The sequence below is a fragment of the Sus scrofa genome, chromosome 1 (assembly GCF_054392235.1).
Source record: "Sus scrofa isolate SSC_HxYL_T2T_F1_AM1 chromosome 1, Sscrofa_HxYL_maternal_Yorkshire_Landrace_v2.0, whole genome shotgun sequence".
Classification (NCBI taxonomy): Eukaryota; Metazoa; Chordata; class Mammalia; order Artiodactyla; family Suidae; genus Sus; species Sus scrofa.
Genome location: NC_139383.1, coordinates 69152255 through 69168812, shown reverse-complemented (window position 1 = coordinate 69168812; position 16558 = coordinate 69152255). Strand labels below are relative to the sequence as shown.

General features: G+C 42.7%; 1 long non-coding RNA gene and 1 pseudogene across 2 annotated transcripts; one reads left to right on the top strand and one right to left on the bottom strand.

Moving 5' to 3' along the window:
- Positions 1–264: 264 nt before the first annotated feature.
- On the top strand, positions 265–3635 carry LOC100152457 (RNA-binding protein PNO1 pseudogene; annotated as a pseudogene).
- Positions 3636–6902: 3267 nt separating this feature from the next.
- LOC146406136 (uncharacterized) lies at positions 6903–13989 on the bottom strand. Of its 2 annotated transcripts, none has more exons than XR_014840154.1 (2): positions 13503–13989; positions 6903–8428 (listed from the first exon to the last, which is right to left on the bottom strand). It is a non-coding gene; the product is annotated as an uncharacterized LOC146406136 (long non-coding RNA). The 2 variants fall into 2 exon arrangements; XR_014840152.1 differs by having other exon boundaries at positions 6903–8495; positions 13503–13942.
- Between the last annotated feature and the right edge of the window lie 2569 nt (positions 13990–16558).

Below are 16558 nucleotides of genomic sequence, written 5' to 3'. Positions count from 1 at the left end.
TAATGTTGTTTTCATGGCTGCTAACATGATATCCATTCTGCAGCCCATGTATCACATAGTGATTTCAAGTCTCGTTATTTAAGAAATATATTTCATAAGGCCACAGATGCCATAGATAATGATTCCTCTAATGGCTCAAGTAAATTGAAAACTTTATTGAAATAATTCACCATTGTAGATGCCATGAAGAGTGTGTGTGATTCATGGGAAGAGATCCAAATATCAACATTAACGGGATTTTGGAAGAAGTTGATACCAGCCCTCATGGATGGCTTTGGAGAGTTCAAGATTTCAGTGGCGGAATTAACTGCAGATATAGTGGAAATAGTAAAAGAATAGATTTAGGAGTGGAGCCTGAAGATGTGATTGAATTGCTGCCTTCTCATTATAAAGCTTGAATGGATGAGGAATTGCCTCTGATAGAGGTGCAAAGAGAGTGGGTTCTTGAGATGGTATCCACTCCTGGTGAAGATGCTGTGAAGATCGTTGAAATGACAATGAAGGATTTAGAATGTTACATATACTTAGTCTATAAAGCAGTGGCAGAATCTGAAAGGATTGTCTCTACTTTTGAAAGAAGTTCTATTGTGTATAAAATGCTGCCAAACAGCATGACATACCACAGAGAAATCATTCCTGAAAAGAAAAGTCAACTGATACAGCAAACTTTATTATTGTCTTATTATAAGAAATTGCCATAGCCTCCCCACCATTCAGCAGCCACCACCCTGATCTGTCAGCACCTATCAACACTGAAGCAAGACCCTTCATCGGTAAAAAGAATATGACTCACTGAATGTTCAGATGATGGTTAGGAATTTTAGCAATGAGATATTATTAAAGAATATATATTGTTTTCTTTTAGACATAATGCTACTGTACACTAATAGGCTACAGTATAGTATAAACATAAGTTTTATATGCACTGGGAAGCCAATAATATATGTGGGATAGGTTTTATTGCAATATTCACTTTGACGAGGTGGTCTGGAACTAAACCTGTGACATCTGGAGACATGCCTGAATACATCCATAGCTATTGCTTCTGTTTCTCTGGATAACCTTGACTAATACAGATTTTGCTACTGGGAGTGGGTATCACTGAGTCTATGTGGTCTGCTACTCTGTGGTGCCTGTCTTATCACTAGCCATATCCAAGAAGCATGTTTATTTGGTAGATATCTTTGCGGTCTTTTGAGTATCAACATCCGTTTTTAAGTATGACTCGAGAATTGTCTTGGTCATCATTTTGTTTAAACTGCATAAAATAAGGTAAAATATATAAAATCTTTCCTATAACAGTGGTCAGAATCATCTCTTTTTTTATTATTACATTTTTATGGGTTAATGACATGAAAATGTGAGTATGAAAAACCAAGAGCCTTTTTATCAGCAAAACTTATCTGCAGGCTACTATATAAGGATTTTATTGATTATTGTTCTTGATTTAAATATGTACATTATTATTTTTTATATTGTACCTTTAGGGTCATTTCACTCAAACCAAGCCTGTAATTTAATCCTTAATATTTTTAATATGAATATAAATAATTACTAATAAATCACATAATCATAGGGTACATTTAATACCCTTACTATAAAAATTGGTTTATTATAAAAATTAAGAACCATTGTATTTTAAAGATTTGTCATTTTAGCAACAGTTAAATGTTACTTAAACTAGTTAAAACCATTATAGAATTATTTATCTATGAAGTAAAAACACTAACTTTAGAAAGTGACTTGAATTTAGCATTTCCTTAGAAATTAATACTCCAAAATTATTATGTATATTTGTGTGGACTCTACTTTAAAAAATAAAAAGGGGAGTTCCCATCATGGCTCAGGGGTCAATGAATCCAACTAGGAACCATGAGGTTGCAGGTTTGATCCCTGGCCTCGCTCAGTGGGTTGAGGATCCAGCATTGCCGTGAGCTGTGGTGTAGGTTGGATCTGACATTGCTGTGGTTCTGGTGTAGGTCAGCGGCTACAGCTCTAGTTAGACCCCTAGCCTGAGAACCCCCATGTGCTGCAGGAGCGGCCCTAGAAAAGGCAAATAAAAACGGATACTTCCTAAAAATTTCATCAGTCAGAGCCCCTTAGCAGAGGATGGTTTCACCCAGGTCACCCACGAGGGTGGTGGGCAGGTGAAGAAACTGCAAGCTGAGCAGCTGTCTGTGCTGGAGGAAGGAGGGGGCGTGGTCTGCATGGACACAGAAGAGGCCCATCTTCCCTCCCTTCTTTGGGGAGGGGTTCCTGGGTGGTCAAGAAGAAAGCAGGAAAATTCCAGTCCCAGGTAACAAGTCCACACAGTTAAAAGAGAATTGGATGAAGATATTTTTTCCTATTGTGGAGCATTTGGGACTTCAGATACGCTTTAACGTGAAATTGAGGAACGTAGAAATCAGGAGTGGTAAAGAAACCAAGGATGTTAGTGTGCTGACAAAAGCAGTTGATTTTGTGAAAGCCTTTACTCTTGTATTTCAGGTGGCGGATGCACTTGCCCTCATTAGGTTGGATGACCTCTTCCTAGAAACTTTTGAAATTACAGATGTTAAGCCCTTGAAAGGAAACCACCTGTCCAGGGCAATAGGCAGAATTGCTGGCAAAGGAGAAAAAACCAAACTCATCATCTAGAATGTGACCCAGATATGAATAGTTTTGCTGATATGAAAGATCACATCCAAACCTAAACGTCCATCAACAGATGATTGGATTAAGAAGATGTGGTGTGTGTATATATATATATATATGTGTGTGTACACACACATACACACATACACACACACACACACACACACAAAATGGAATACTACTCAGCCATAAAAAAGAACAAAATATTGCCATTTGCAGCAACATGGATGGAACTAGAGACTCTCATACTAAGTGAAGTAAGTCAGAAAGAGAAAGACAAATACCATATGATATTACTTATATCTGGAATCTAATATGTGGCACAAACAAACCTTCCCACAGAAAAGAAAATCATGGACATAGAAAACAGACTTGTGTCCCCAAGGGGAAGGGGGAGGGAGTAGGATGGATTGGGAATTTGGGGTTAATAGATGCAAACTATTGCCTTTGGAATGGATAAGCAATGAGATCCTGCTGTGTAGCATGAGGAACAATGTCTAGTCACTTATGATGGAGCATGATATTGTGAGAAAAAAGAATGTATGCATGTATGTATAACTGGGTCACCTTGCTGTACAGTAGAAAATTGATAGAACATTGTAAATCAGCTATAATGGAAAAAATAAAAATCATTATAAAAAAACTTTGTAAAAATTTGCAAATGATAAAACAATAGCACAACACCTGGCATAAAGTAGACACTCAGTAATAAAGTATGTCGAATGGGGAAAAAAAAAGTTCACATCCTTTGTTCTTTCCAAGACATCAAGATGATGAGAGCTTCCATTTGCAACCTCATCCTAGGGAATCCTCCATCACAGTTTCATGGCAATATTCATGCTGTGGCTCGTAGAAAGGCAAACCAATTCTCATTTCAAATTATAGGATTTCATCTTTTCTTTGGACTCCAGAGGAAAAGGTTTTCTCCTCTACCAGGGGTCACCAGATACCACATGAAGAACTTTTCAGTCATGAATACCATTATTATACTTGTACATTAAGTATAATTTATCATTTCTTCCATTTTAAATCACATGTAGCAGGTTTGCCTAGTTCATAATCCTCTCATTTGGATAGAAACATTTAAAAAACAGTTCTGTTTAAGCTTCTAAGATTTTTATTTATGAATTTATAATCTTTTATAATTTTTTATAAATTTATAAACTATTTTCCCTGTGAGGTGTAATTAAAAGAACACCAGAAGGGCCAGACAATGGAGGCAAAAGGAAACCAGCTGGCTGACCAAGCTGCCAAAGTGGTAGCCACACAGGAACCAGAGGTAAGTAAGGTTCTAATGATGCCTTTACTCCCAGCACAGCTTGTGATGTTAAATCCCAAATAGCATACCTGTTGTTGACAGACTTGCACCTTTTTCCAGGAAAACTTATATCCAGCTTGTTCTAGCAGGCCTAGTAAAGCCAGTGTCCCCTTCCAACGTTGGTTTCGGTGTTCAGCTGCCAGTAGGAGATCATCCACATACTGGAGGATCTGGCAATCAGTCTCCTCTGCCGGAAAGGCTGTTAAATCTGCAGCCAGAGCCTCTCCAAATAGGGTAGGGGAGTTTTTAAATCCTTGAGGGAGCCTATTCCAAGTCAATTGGGCTTTTCTCCCTGTATCTGTATCCTCCCACTGAAAAGCAAACAAGTTCCGGCTTTGAGGTGTTACTAGTAAACAAAAGAAGGCATCCTTTAAATCTAGGCAGGTGAACCAAGCTGCCTTTGCAGGCATTAAACTGAGCAAAGTGTACAGGTTGGGGACAGTGGGATGAAGATCACAACACCCTCATTAACAGCCTGCAGATCCTGTACCAGCTGGTAATCTTTTCCTCCCTCCTTCTTAACAGGGAGAATGGGAGTATTCCACGGAGACTGGCATTTGACCAGTATGCCTGCTTTTCTCTTTTGTCCTTTTAGGTACCACTTCCTCAGGATCACAGGAGAGTGAGTGCAGACATGCACTAACAGCCAAATAGGCCAGCCATCCCCTAGATATTGCTTAGGAGGCAACTCCCAACTTAGATCAAAAGGAAAGGTGTCACAGCAGGGGGGAAAAGAGGGAGAGTCTCCCCCAAAAAACTTAATGCATAGTTTCTGAACTGGTAAAGTCAAAATTCCGTAGCTTAACTTCTCAAAGAGTGCCCCTCCCAATTTCCATGGGCATAACTTTCTCTGACTTTTATATCCCTTTTCTAAGTGATGTACTCAGAGGTCCAGAAATAGAATCAGATTAAGTATCTCCAAACTAAGTCCCACCCCATGTGACCACCCTGTGTCAGTGTCGCAGACAAGACAAGGGAGGGTGCCCCCTTCTCAGAAGGTGGCCATTCAGATGTCTGCCAGATCACCCCCCTCTTGGGAGTTTAGGTGCCCCTAGGCTTATGGCTGGTCTGTATAAACCCCGGACCCGGATTAGACTCCACGGGGAGAGAAGGAGTCCCTCAGAGCATGACATACCCTTAAAGCTTTATGAGGTCACCACAGAGCTGCAGGTTAGGACCCACTCAGACTCCATATCCACTAGAGCCGTGGAGCCGCAAACTCAAACCTGAAGCGCAAGAGAATCATGTTGCACATTCACTCTCACACACACTCAGAGGTTATCACAGTTCCCCCCCCACACTCTCCAGGGGTTCCTGGCTACTGTTCAGGTCAAGCACAACTTCCAACCAGGAACAAGTAGTGCTCCAATCAGGCACAGCTTCCGATCGGGAGCCCAACAGGACTGGGAGTTCCAAACCACCATTCCAATCAGGCATAACTTCCAACCAGGAACAGGTAATGCTCTGATCATGTGCAGCTTCTGATCAGGAGCCCAGCAGGACTACTACTCCGGTCAGGCACAACTTCCAAATGGAGAGTCCACCTGTGACTCATACACCTTTCCCTCGGTGCACTCATCCCCCGTGGGTTGATCACACCTCTTCTTCTGCCCTTTGGGCAGGACCTGTCCCAGGTTCCTTACCTGGCTAATCCAAATTCCCCACCAGGTCTGTCTCATCAGTCCACCCGGCCTGAGGCTGCAGAGACCACCAGTCCTGAGTTCCCTGAAATCAAGGAGGTGCACCTATACTCAGCAGCAGCTGGCACCACTTCTGCAAGCTGCTGGCCAACGATGACAGTGGCTCAATGGGCCAGTCTCTCTGACGGAATCTCACTGGGGCCTCCAGAATTCCCAGAAATCACCTCAGGGGACACTCCAAGAAGATGGAGAACAGCTTTATTACGCCAGTGGGTCCATGGAAAAGCTTCCCAATCATGGACCCCTAACAAAAAGGGGGAGATACTTTTTTTTGTTTTTTGGTTTTTTTTTGTCTTTTTGTTGTTGTTGTTATTGTTGTTGTTGTTGCTATTTCTTGGGCCATTTCAGCGGCATATGGAGGTTCCCAGGCTAGGGGTCCAATCGGAGCTGTAGCCACCGGCCTACGCCAGAGCCACAGCAACGCGGGATCCGAGCCGCGTCTGCAACCTACACCACAGCTCATGGCAACGCCGGATCGTTAACCCACTGAGCAAGGGCAGGGACCGAACCCGCAACCTCATGGTTCCTAGTCGGATTCGCTAACCACTGCGCCACGACGGGAACTCCGGGAGATACGTTTATAGTGCTTGCTTATGTGTCTAACATGCTACATTAATCTTTGGCTACATGTAGGATACAGAAAGATATGTAGCTATACAGAATGTCTTATATTGTTACTTTAATGATAACCTCAAGTACAATCTAGCTATTTTTGAATTTCTTTAGAACAATCGGGGCCCAGAGTTTCTCAAGTCCTAATGACTTTGTTTTTCTCAGAGCCCTCATATGAGTCACCTTAAGTTCACTAAGATGGATGGTGGCAGCAAAATGGCTTCACTCTTGTCAAGCTGCCTATTCCCTTTTCCACACCCTTACACTATAGCATCTTTCACTCTATTGTTATTCCTTGAATATATTCTTACTAAGCCTAGTATTCAAGTCTTTCCCCTTTGTGTGTTTGAGTTTTGGGATGGAAGGAAAGTCAAATACTTTACTTAGCAAAACATGAAATGATTTATTATTTTTAAATAGAAATTTCTAAGACTAAAGGAATTTACATACTAATAAAATAGTTATATCCTGCTAATGCTGATGCCACCAGTGTTACAGCAGATATCCAGCAGCCCTGCGCTGCAGCGTATCAGCTCTGGCGACAGCCCCATGGCTGTAGTGTACCAGCTCTGGCCGCTTTGTGGCTGTAGTGGATCAGCTCTTTTACCCAGTGAGAAACCAAGCGAGCACTCGGAGAGTAGGAGAACTCAGGTTTATTACGCCAGCGGGCTCAGAGGAGATCGCTCTCCAGAGTCTGAGCCCGGAAGAAGGGTTTCACAAGGCTTTTATGGGCTACGTCTTCCGGGTCCAAGCTTGGCTAGTTGGACTGGAGTGATGTCAGGCAAGGTAGTAGATGCAGAAACAAATTTACAGAAGCAGATGCATGGGGGAGGACTGGTTGGGGCAGTTGGCTAGACTTTGCTTAGTCATCATGGCTGGGGTCTCTCCTTTCTACATTTTATTGGGACATTTCCTCCTACATTCCCCCCTCTTGATGCTTTTTCACATTCTTGGAGCAAGCATCAACCTTCCTGGTCTTCTTGGCCCAGAGGCTGATATAAGTGTGGCCAGGACATCACCACCGTTTGTAGCTTTATAGATTCTAGGTCTGAGGAGACAAACTTGACAAGACAGTTCAGGATACAGGGGCCAAATGTGAGGGCCATGAAGAGCATGAGGAGGGGCCCAGCCAAATGCATGAGCCATGCCACCCAACTCCAGTAGTTGCCCTAATTTAACCAGGAGTTATCTAATTCTTCCCTTCTCTTTGCTATGCGTTCTTTTATTTGTTGGGCCATGTTTCTGACTATTCCAGATCTGCTGGCATAAAGACAGCATTCTTCATCAGGCAAAGTCCCCCTTTTTCAGCAGTGAATAAGTCTAGTGCTCTCCTGTTTTGAAGGGCCACTTCTGCCAGAGAGTCTACCTAATCCTGTAAGGCTACTAGGGAAGGGGCTACTTGTTCCACGTCATCTGTGAATTCTTTAGATAATTAATGATAATAAGCAGTGGAGGATGCTAGTCCTCCCACTCCTGCTCCTATCCCCGCTGAAATTCCCAAACCAACTAAATAAGGGGATAATTTGCATTGCTGTCTTGTTCTGCCATGTGCCTCTATGGGCACCATAAGAGACTGATTCCCAGGGACAATATCTATTTGAGGAGTGACAAAGGCTAGAGTGCAGGTCCCTGTCCAATTAGCAGGGAGGCACTGGTAAGCATCTGTTAATCCTGTTCCATCCCATAGATCATCGTCCCAGTCTGTTGCCCCTGGAGTGAGCAGCAGGGTGAGTGTTAGCAGAACTATGATTCCCTTAATCCTTTCCACTGACCCATTATGAACAGGGATTCTTGTGTACTGACAGTCAGGAGATACATCACACAGATGAGTAGCTGGGCTCCCTGTCCCCATTCTGAAGGGGATACTGCATATAGCCCCACTCCAAATATGAGGGCTATGGCAATTTCAATTACTAATATTCCCCACCAGAGCATGAGTTCAGTTCAAGTTTGCATGGAGATCCTCTGGCCTCCAGTTGTACAAACCAACCAACTTCCAGCATGTGGCTGGGGCAGGGCTGTAGATTCCTCAAGTTTCTGCCGTGCGTAAACTGGCCAGCTTCTGGGTGTGAACAGAGCAGGACCTGCCATCCTCCGGTGCCAATTGTCTCTGGAACTTGATCCTGAGGGGGTTTCTCAGGGTGCCGGACAGCTTCCCAGGTGTCTGTGTCAGTGGAAGGAGCAGCCTTCTTTATTCTGGTGTGATGGATCCATGACATAATACCTGTAATCTTTATAGCAGTTGGGGTTGCTATGCGACCCTTAATTTACAAATGTTAACCAATAGCCACATCAAAGAATGTATCAAAGCCCATGTTCCTATACTGACTACCTGAGTTAATATTCTGCCTCAATCCCCCCCACAAGTTGGAGACTCTAACTGTGGGGAAAAGGGGCAACGACCGCTCTGACTTCTTCCTGCTGAAAAGGGGCATCGTTAGGGAAAGCAGTTAGGTCTCCACTCATGGGATGGTCAAGTGGGCTTTGATACATTGCTTTGGGTACCCCTTCTATCAACATTTGAAGGTTGATAGCTTTTAATCAGGATGTAATGAAGCAAGAAATACAGTTAATTATACAGGGTCTGAATAAAGGGATATGGTGAAGAAATATTTTCACCAGGAAGAGGAGGTCATCTGGTTCCACAGCGCAGCTCCAAAAGCTGGAGCTGGATCGACCGCTCACAAATCTACTGTTGAAGATCTAGCAGGGAATTAGACACATTCTGTGAACAATGAGGAATACAACATTTACATTTTATAATAGCACAGGTAACTGTATTATTTTTCTGATTTCCCTGGCTGGTTATGAAATATTTGTATGCCTTGGTCAACATGTAATTGAAAGCCACCTTATGTCCTTGTGAGCAGTATGGTTTATGGCACCACATTACTTTTAAAGTTAACTTACTTCAATATATTCTAGACAGTCCCCACCATGCACAAAATTCTCTTCTCAGTGTCCACTTCCCATACACCTTGTATCACTTTCTGTACCCATATTAGTCTGTCCCTTATTTTCCAACCAGAGCAATCAGCTGAAGACAGACTTTCTTTTGCCTTAATAAAATGCAGTTCCATCCCTCATTCCTTCTATATTGAAAGCACACACATTCTACTTTTCTAAAGCAACCACAGACTGTCCTTTATAATTTCTAAAAACACATGTTTTTCTTATGGAGACCATTCAGGGTGGCACTGATCATATTGATTAATTATTCTAAATACCTTTAGTTTCTGTTTAGTAACTGATGTCTCAATGTCTCATTTGACTTCTGTTAAACCTAGGTATGACATTATACCTAATGTTGACAGCTGTAACATGTGTATATTAATTAGATCAGCAAACTTCAATTCTAATTTAAGATATTAATTTAATACTGAATATTTCCCAGTTTACTTGAACCTAAAATTAATTCTGGTCAGTTAGTTACCTTCCATATTTTGAGAATTTATATATGCAAAGCCTTAGTCAAGGAAATGCAGAATAAAGGCATCTTTTAAATATGATACAGTAACCCATGCTGCAGTTTCTGGAATTTGTGAAAGAAGAATGTAGAGATTGGGCACCACTGGATGTAATGAGACCAGTGTCTCATTTATTAGGTAGAGGTCTTGTACTAGGAACCAATCCCTGTTAAGTTTTTGCACTCCCAATATAGGAGTGTTACAAGGGCTGTTACATTTAATTAATAATCTGTTCTCTTATGCTTCCTATAATTGAGATAAGTCCCTGTCATGCCTTGGGTCTCAGAGGATACTGCTTTTGGCAAAGAAATATATTCCGGTCTTTAAGACTTATTTCCACCAGTTGAGTATTCTTTTCTCTTCCTATGTTTCCTCCTATGGCCCAGACTTCTGGGTCAGTATATACTTCCATCCAAGGCAGGCATAAACCTTGATTAGGCTCCATTGCCATGTGAATTGAGGTTTTAACTTCTTACAAAATATCTCTTTCTAAAAGAGGAGTTGGACTCTCTGGAACAATCAGAAAGGCATGAGAGAAGAAAATGGATTCCCAGTCACAACTCAAAGGTTGTGTAAGCAATTTTGTAACCAGCTTGCCAGAAATATAAATGTGGCAGATTCATGAGGGAGGGGCCCAGGATTGGAGAGGAGGACTGAAAAGTGGCTCCCATATTCAGGAGGAAGTCAATAGGCTGTCTTCCTACATTTAGAGTCACCCAGGGCTCCTGAGTGGTGATAAGGACAGGAGCCATTATGGAAATGTCCTGTCAGCCTTGATCCTGGGCCTGAGGGGTCAATCCCAGAGACCTTCATCTTCAGGGGCAGTCCCTCTTCCATTGATCTCCCCAACATATGGGGCACGGCCTAGGTGTTATGGTCTGAGTCTTGGGGCATTCCCATTAAAGGGTCCCTCTTCCCCACAGAGGAAACAGACTCTGGGCATAGGTCTCTGCCCTAGCCCTCTCACCTTTGAAACTCCCAGGTTGACTCCCTGTAGTGCCATAACTAGAGCCTCAGCCTTTTCTCTGTCTCTCCTCTTGTTCTCCTTTCATTCTTCCTGGCCCTGATTATAACATACTTGAGTTGCTACTCTGAGGAGGTGCTCCAGGTCCTGATCAGGGCCAAAAGCCAATTTTTGGAGCTTTCTCCATATATCTGGCACCGATTGAGCTATGAATTTATCCTTAAGAATTATTTGGCCCTCCATTATTTCTGGGTTCCCTGTTGTATGTTTCCTCAATGCCTTTCTGAGTCATTTTAAGAAACCTGATGGACTCTTGTTCCCCTAGTAAACCTCCGATAGTTTTTAACAGGCTTTACTCATGAGGCTTTTAATCCTGCAACTATACAAGTAATAAAATTATTTCTATGCCAAATGTTGTTATCTCCCTCATCAGCAGACCAATTGGGATCACTCATAGGAACTGCCTGACACCCTGTGGGGAATTTTGATCATTCCTCTTCTAATCTGCCTCTGGCATTTATAGCATTATTCCATTCATCTTCCCCAGCTTTGAGCAGTTTTGGAGACTTTATGTAATTTTCCACTTATAGTCAATGTCTGTTTCCATAATAACATGACGTCCTTGAAGGCTAACTCAAAGGACTGCATGAGACCCTGAAAGACCTCAATATATCTGGGTCATCAGCAAATTTTCCCAAATCTGTTTTTATTTGCCTTAAGTCCTGAAGTGAAATAGGTGTATGGACCTGTATTTGGTCCCCATTCTCTGTTTGCTACTTCTTGTAAAGGGAATAGAGAGAGATATAACTTTGGCACTGGCTTGGCGGGGGGGGAGCCTTGAACAGTATTCGAGAAGGCTGATTAACTTCTGGCTAATTGGAGAATGGTATTATAAGCTAGTGAGCCTTCAGCTGGCCATAGCTTTCCATCTGACAGATTATATAATGGCCAGGCTTTTGTTCAAAAGAAAACTAAATGTTTCTTTTTCAGAATCTCAGGGTCAAACTTTTTCCAGTTCTTCAAGGCACATGTCAGAGGAGTTGCTATTGAACCATGCACCAGGCTTGAGGGTGTGGCTCCCATCCAAAAAAGAAATAACCCAGCATCCAGCGCCTATTGTCCTTCTTGGCTACGTGAAGGCGTCCCCTCTCTCACATGGAGCAGCTAGATACTAGTGGTCAAATGTCCCATCCAACCTCAGGCTGACTGGAATTAACCACTCTTTACCAGTGTAGCCTCTCTTCCTGTCATCCCTGCCCATTACCTGTCTCTGGACAGAGGTGAAGAAAACCCAGGCATACAGGCCCTGCCCTGGGTTTTCGAATCCTAAGATGCTCACTCTGACATGCCCTGTATTAACATTAGGAAAGTTTCTAAACCACAGTTAACAGGTAAATTGGATGAACCAGCCATCAATTACTCCGACCAGAGTGAAAGTAAACAGCAAAAAGCAAAACTGACTATGCCGAGGCTCTGAGGCTAAACACTTGGCCTAAGTTGGATGAATACTAGCTATTAAATTCTTTTCCCCCACAGACCTGGTAACAACTCAGGATGGTCTTATCATCTAGAGGTCTGTTTCCTTTGCCCCCACAGCTCTATTTGAGGTAATGGCAAAGGAAATGATGAAAGATCGGGTTAGTTTTATACCATAATCTTCAGAAAATTCTTTTTTGAAATCTTTGATCACATAGTCTACAACCATAGGTTTAGACTTGGGTGAACCCATGGTGTCTTTATGAGGATCTTTTCTATGGCCTGATATTATGAGACCTTCTCTGACCTTGTGGGTGGTATCCCCAATAGCTTTGCCTCCACCACTCTTGAAAGCAAGACAGATCCCACTCAGCTTGCTCTATGACTGGTAAGAGCACCTGCTTTGTTGCAAGTATCTCCTATCCATCTGGGCCCCTGGTCTCAGTAAGGCACTGTCAGACAAGTTCTAATGTTTTGGGCAAAGGACAGGGGACCTTGTACCCAATCCTCCCTAAACCCTGAACTGAGCCAGGGATGATAGGCTTGTCTCCCTGACTCAGATCCTGGGCCTCTGTGAACTGAGAAAATGGGCAGTCCCATGGCTGGTTTAGAATATGGGCCAGGAGTTCCTGGAGGCCCAGGGGCAAGGTCAAGTTAGATCATCTCCTCGGAGGAATTTATGGTCCAAAATGGCGGAAGCACAGGGGTCTCTGGCTCGTGGGCTTCTGGGTTAGGTCCCACACCACGTGGCCACCCTGTGCTGGTGTTGCAGACAAAACAAGGGAGGGTGCCCCCTTCTCAGAAGGTGGCCATTCAGATGTCCCCCCGACCGCCCACCTCTTGGGAGTTTAGGTGCCTCTTAGCAATTGGCTGGTTCATATAAGCCCTGAACTTGGATTGGACTCACAGGGAGGGAAGAGAACCCTCAGAGTCTGCTACAGCCATAAGCTGTATAAGGTCACCACGGAATTGCAGGTTAGGACCCACTCGGACTCCGTAGCCACTAAGACGGTGGAGCCACAAACTCAAACCTGAAGTGCAAACGAATCAGGCCACTCATTCACTCTCACACACACTCAGAAGTTATCACAATGCCTCCCACTCCCTGGGAGTCCCTAACTAGTAGCTCGATCAAGCACAACTTTCAATCTGCTAAGCCCGACAGTTGCTCCACCCAAGCAAGAGGTTCCTCTGCTTCCAATCTGGAGCACTAGGACTGCTGCTCCGGTCAGGCACAGCTTCCGACCGGGAGAGTCTCCCTCAAGGGGTGATCAGTCCCCTCTTCTGCCCACTGGGGCAGGACCTGACTGGGTTTGGCCCCGGGGCCTTACCTTGTCCAAATGCCTTTCTGGTGAGTTGGTCTGTCTCTCCACTGAGTCTGGTCGGGGTTTGGTCACCCAGGGGGTCAGGAATGCCGCTCATGAAGAAGGACCCGGAATACCGTCGGGTGGTGCGCTGCCTTGTTCGGTTCGAGGCTCCCTGGCTCCCGGGCGGCCTTACCTCTGTTCCGGTGGCTCAAGAGGCCAGAATGGTTGGAATCTCGCTGGGGCCTCCAGAAATGTTATGGCAGATACCCAGCAGCCCTGCGCTGCAGCGTATCAGCTCTGGCGACAGCCCCATGGCTGTAGTGTACCAGCTCTGGCCGCTTTGTGGCTGTAGTGGATCAGCTCTTTTACCCAGTGAGAAACCAAGCGAGCACGCGGAGAGTTGGAGAACTCAGGTTTATTACGCCGGCGGGCTCAGAGGAGATTGCTCTCCAGAGTCTGAGCCCGGAAGAAGGGTTTCACAAGGCTTTTATGGGCTACGTCTTCCAGGTCCAAGCTTGGCTAGTTGGACTGGAGTGATGTCAGGCAAGGTAGTAGATGCAGAAACAAATTTACAGAAGCAGATGCATGGGGGAGGACTGGTTGGGGCAGTTGGCTAGACTTTGCTTAGTCATCATGGCTGGGGTCTCCCCTTTCTACATTTTATTGGGACATTTTCTCCTACACCAGCATATCATTACTAGGGGAAAGTGTGTCAAACGACTTCATGTCATCTATATTTTTACTACTGTTGATAATCCAGCTCTGAGTTTATGAGATTAAAACACATTTCAGGAGTTCCCGTCGTGGCACAGTGATTAACGAATCTGACTAGGAACCATGAGGTTGCAGGTTCGATCCCTTGCCTTGCTCAGTGGGTTAAGGATCTGGCATTGCAGTGAGCTGTTGTGTAGGTTGCAGACATGGCTCGGATCCCGCATTGCTGTGGCTATGGTGTAGGCCGGCAGCTGCAGCTCTAGATTCAACCCCTAGCCTGGGAACCTCCATATGCCACAGGAGCGGCCCTAGAAAAGGCAAAAAGACAAAAAAAAAAACAAAACACATTTCACATAAACACAAATCAAAAGATTGATTTATAACATCTTAATGACAAAATATGTTTGTGAAATCACAAATTATACTCATTATCAATATAATGAATGCATGCATTATTCTTTAACACATTTATGAAAGAAAGAAAATATTAATTAAGAGATTAATTGACTAGAGAACATGAGTGGGGAATATTGAGTGAATGTAATGTCTAATAAAATATTTAGGAATACAATGACAATATCTTAATGGATGTGTATTTCTGCCAATGTGGCAGGAATCAACCTATTTTACAAACACACATGCCAATGGAAGTGGCATGCAAAATTTCCATTTGCTAAAGCTACAAGTCTCTGAGGAAGTTTGGATATGAATTGCTATCACACTGTGACTCTTCCTTTCATATGTATAGTAGCCAACACTCCTTTGTTTTAATATATATTTCTTTTTTTATATCTAAATATTTAATTAGCTTAGATTCCAATATTTATTGAACGGAAGCTAATTTTGTCCCTTTTATGTGTGAGAAAGAACAAGATAGGCTATTTAGAAAAAACACTCCATTATATGACAAACCATACAGTCACTGTGGTAAAGGTCATTTTTGTCAGGGTCAAGCCAAATCTTCCCTGTTTCATTTAACCACCTGTGTGGATGTCAGCAAACAATGTAACACTTTTAATCTTTGTTAATCTCATAGTAAAGTGGGAATGACATGCTTTGTAAAAGGAAGTTTACCAATGTTTCTGTCATATGATAAGTATTGGATACACTCCTGTTGTCAATATCATTGATAGTGTTAATTTAGGCTAGTGAAAAAACTACTGAAACCTAGATTGAGACATCCTATCAAACATATTTTGAATTTTATTTATAAATTATGAATGAAATACATGTAATATAATAAAATAATGTATAATAAATACTACATATTTCATTATCCTTAAGACTTTCAAAATTCCTGCAAAAATTCTTTCCTTTTAGGCACCCTGTCCTTAAGAGTATGTGCTTATTTTGTTATATTGTAAAATTAAATACTTACTCATTCTCCCCAAAAATCAAATTGAAACTGACAGTACTAATGGCCTGAACTTAGCCAGAACCCAGATTGGGACTTGAACCCACGTGCTGGGACTTGAACCCAGCCTAAACCCAGATTGGAACAGTTTTAAATTAGAATCACTCACCCTGTGTCTGGACTCACAGAGATTCAGGTTCTTCATGCCTCTATGCAGAAGGAATTCAGCGAGAGACAAAGTGATAGGCAAGAAATGGATTTATTAAGATAGGATGCTTGTGAGAGATGCAAATGCACAGACAAGGAGGCTCAGGCTGCCCTCCCCCAATCTGGTGAGCTAGTTTTATAATCCAAGGGGAATGGATTTGGGAAAAGACAACCTCTTCCTCTTTCTTCAAGTGGTAGTCCTTCCTTTATATCTGGTAGGGTATGTATTCAAATCAGCAGAAGGGAGGTACTCAAACTCCTGTCCTTGGTATGAATCTGAATTCAGGCCTCATCCCATCCCCCACCCAATAACCTGAGGCAGTTCTCTCACCTCTACTAGTCAAGCAAGCCTGCCTTATTCTGAAGGCTTTCTTGAGCAATGTATTTTTAACTTACAATGATCTCCCAAAGTCACCCAAGTTTTCCTCTTTATCTATGTTCCTTTATTGGGACTTTTACAACTGTGCCTACTCCATCCCTACAGAAATTAGTAAAATTTGTCAGACTTAACCTGGCATGTTTGTAAACCATGGGATCTAGTTACATTACTGAAGCATTTAAAATCAAAGTAAGCTAAAGAGTTGATCTAGTTTATAATTTAAAAATGTACATTTCTATTTTCAACTTACTTTACTATCATTGATCTCAAAACCTTGTGGCAGAGAAACATTAAAATCTATGCTTAAGAATAATACAGAGCCAATCAAAATTATTTTACTAACATTTTACAAAGGTTTCTCATTTTCTCTTTATCTATATGGTGAGGTTTTCATTTTATCGCATGTTATATTCTGAACCGGGTGTA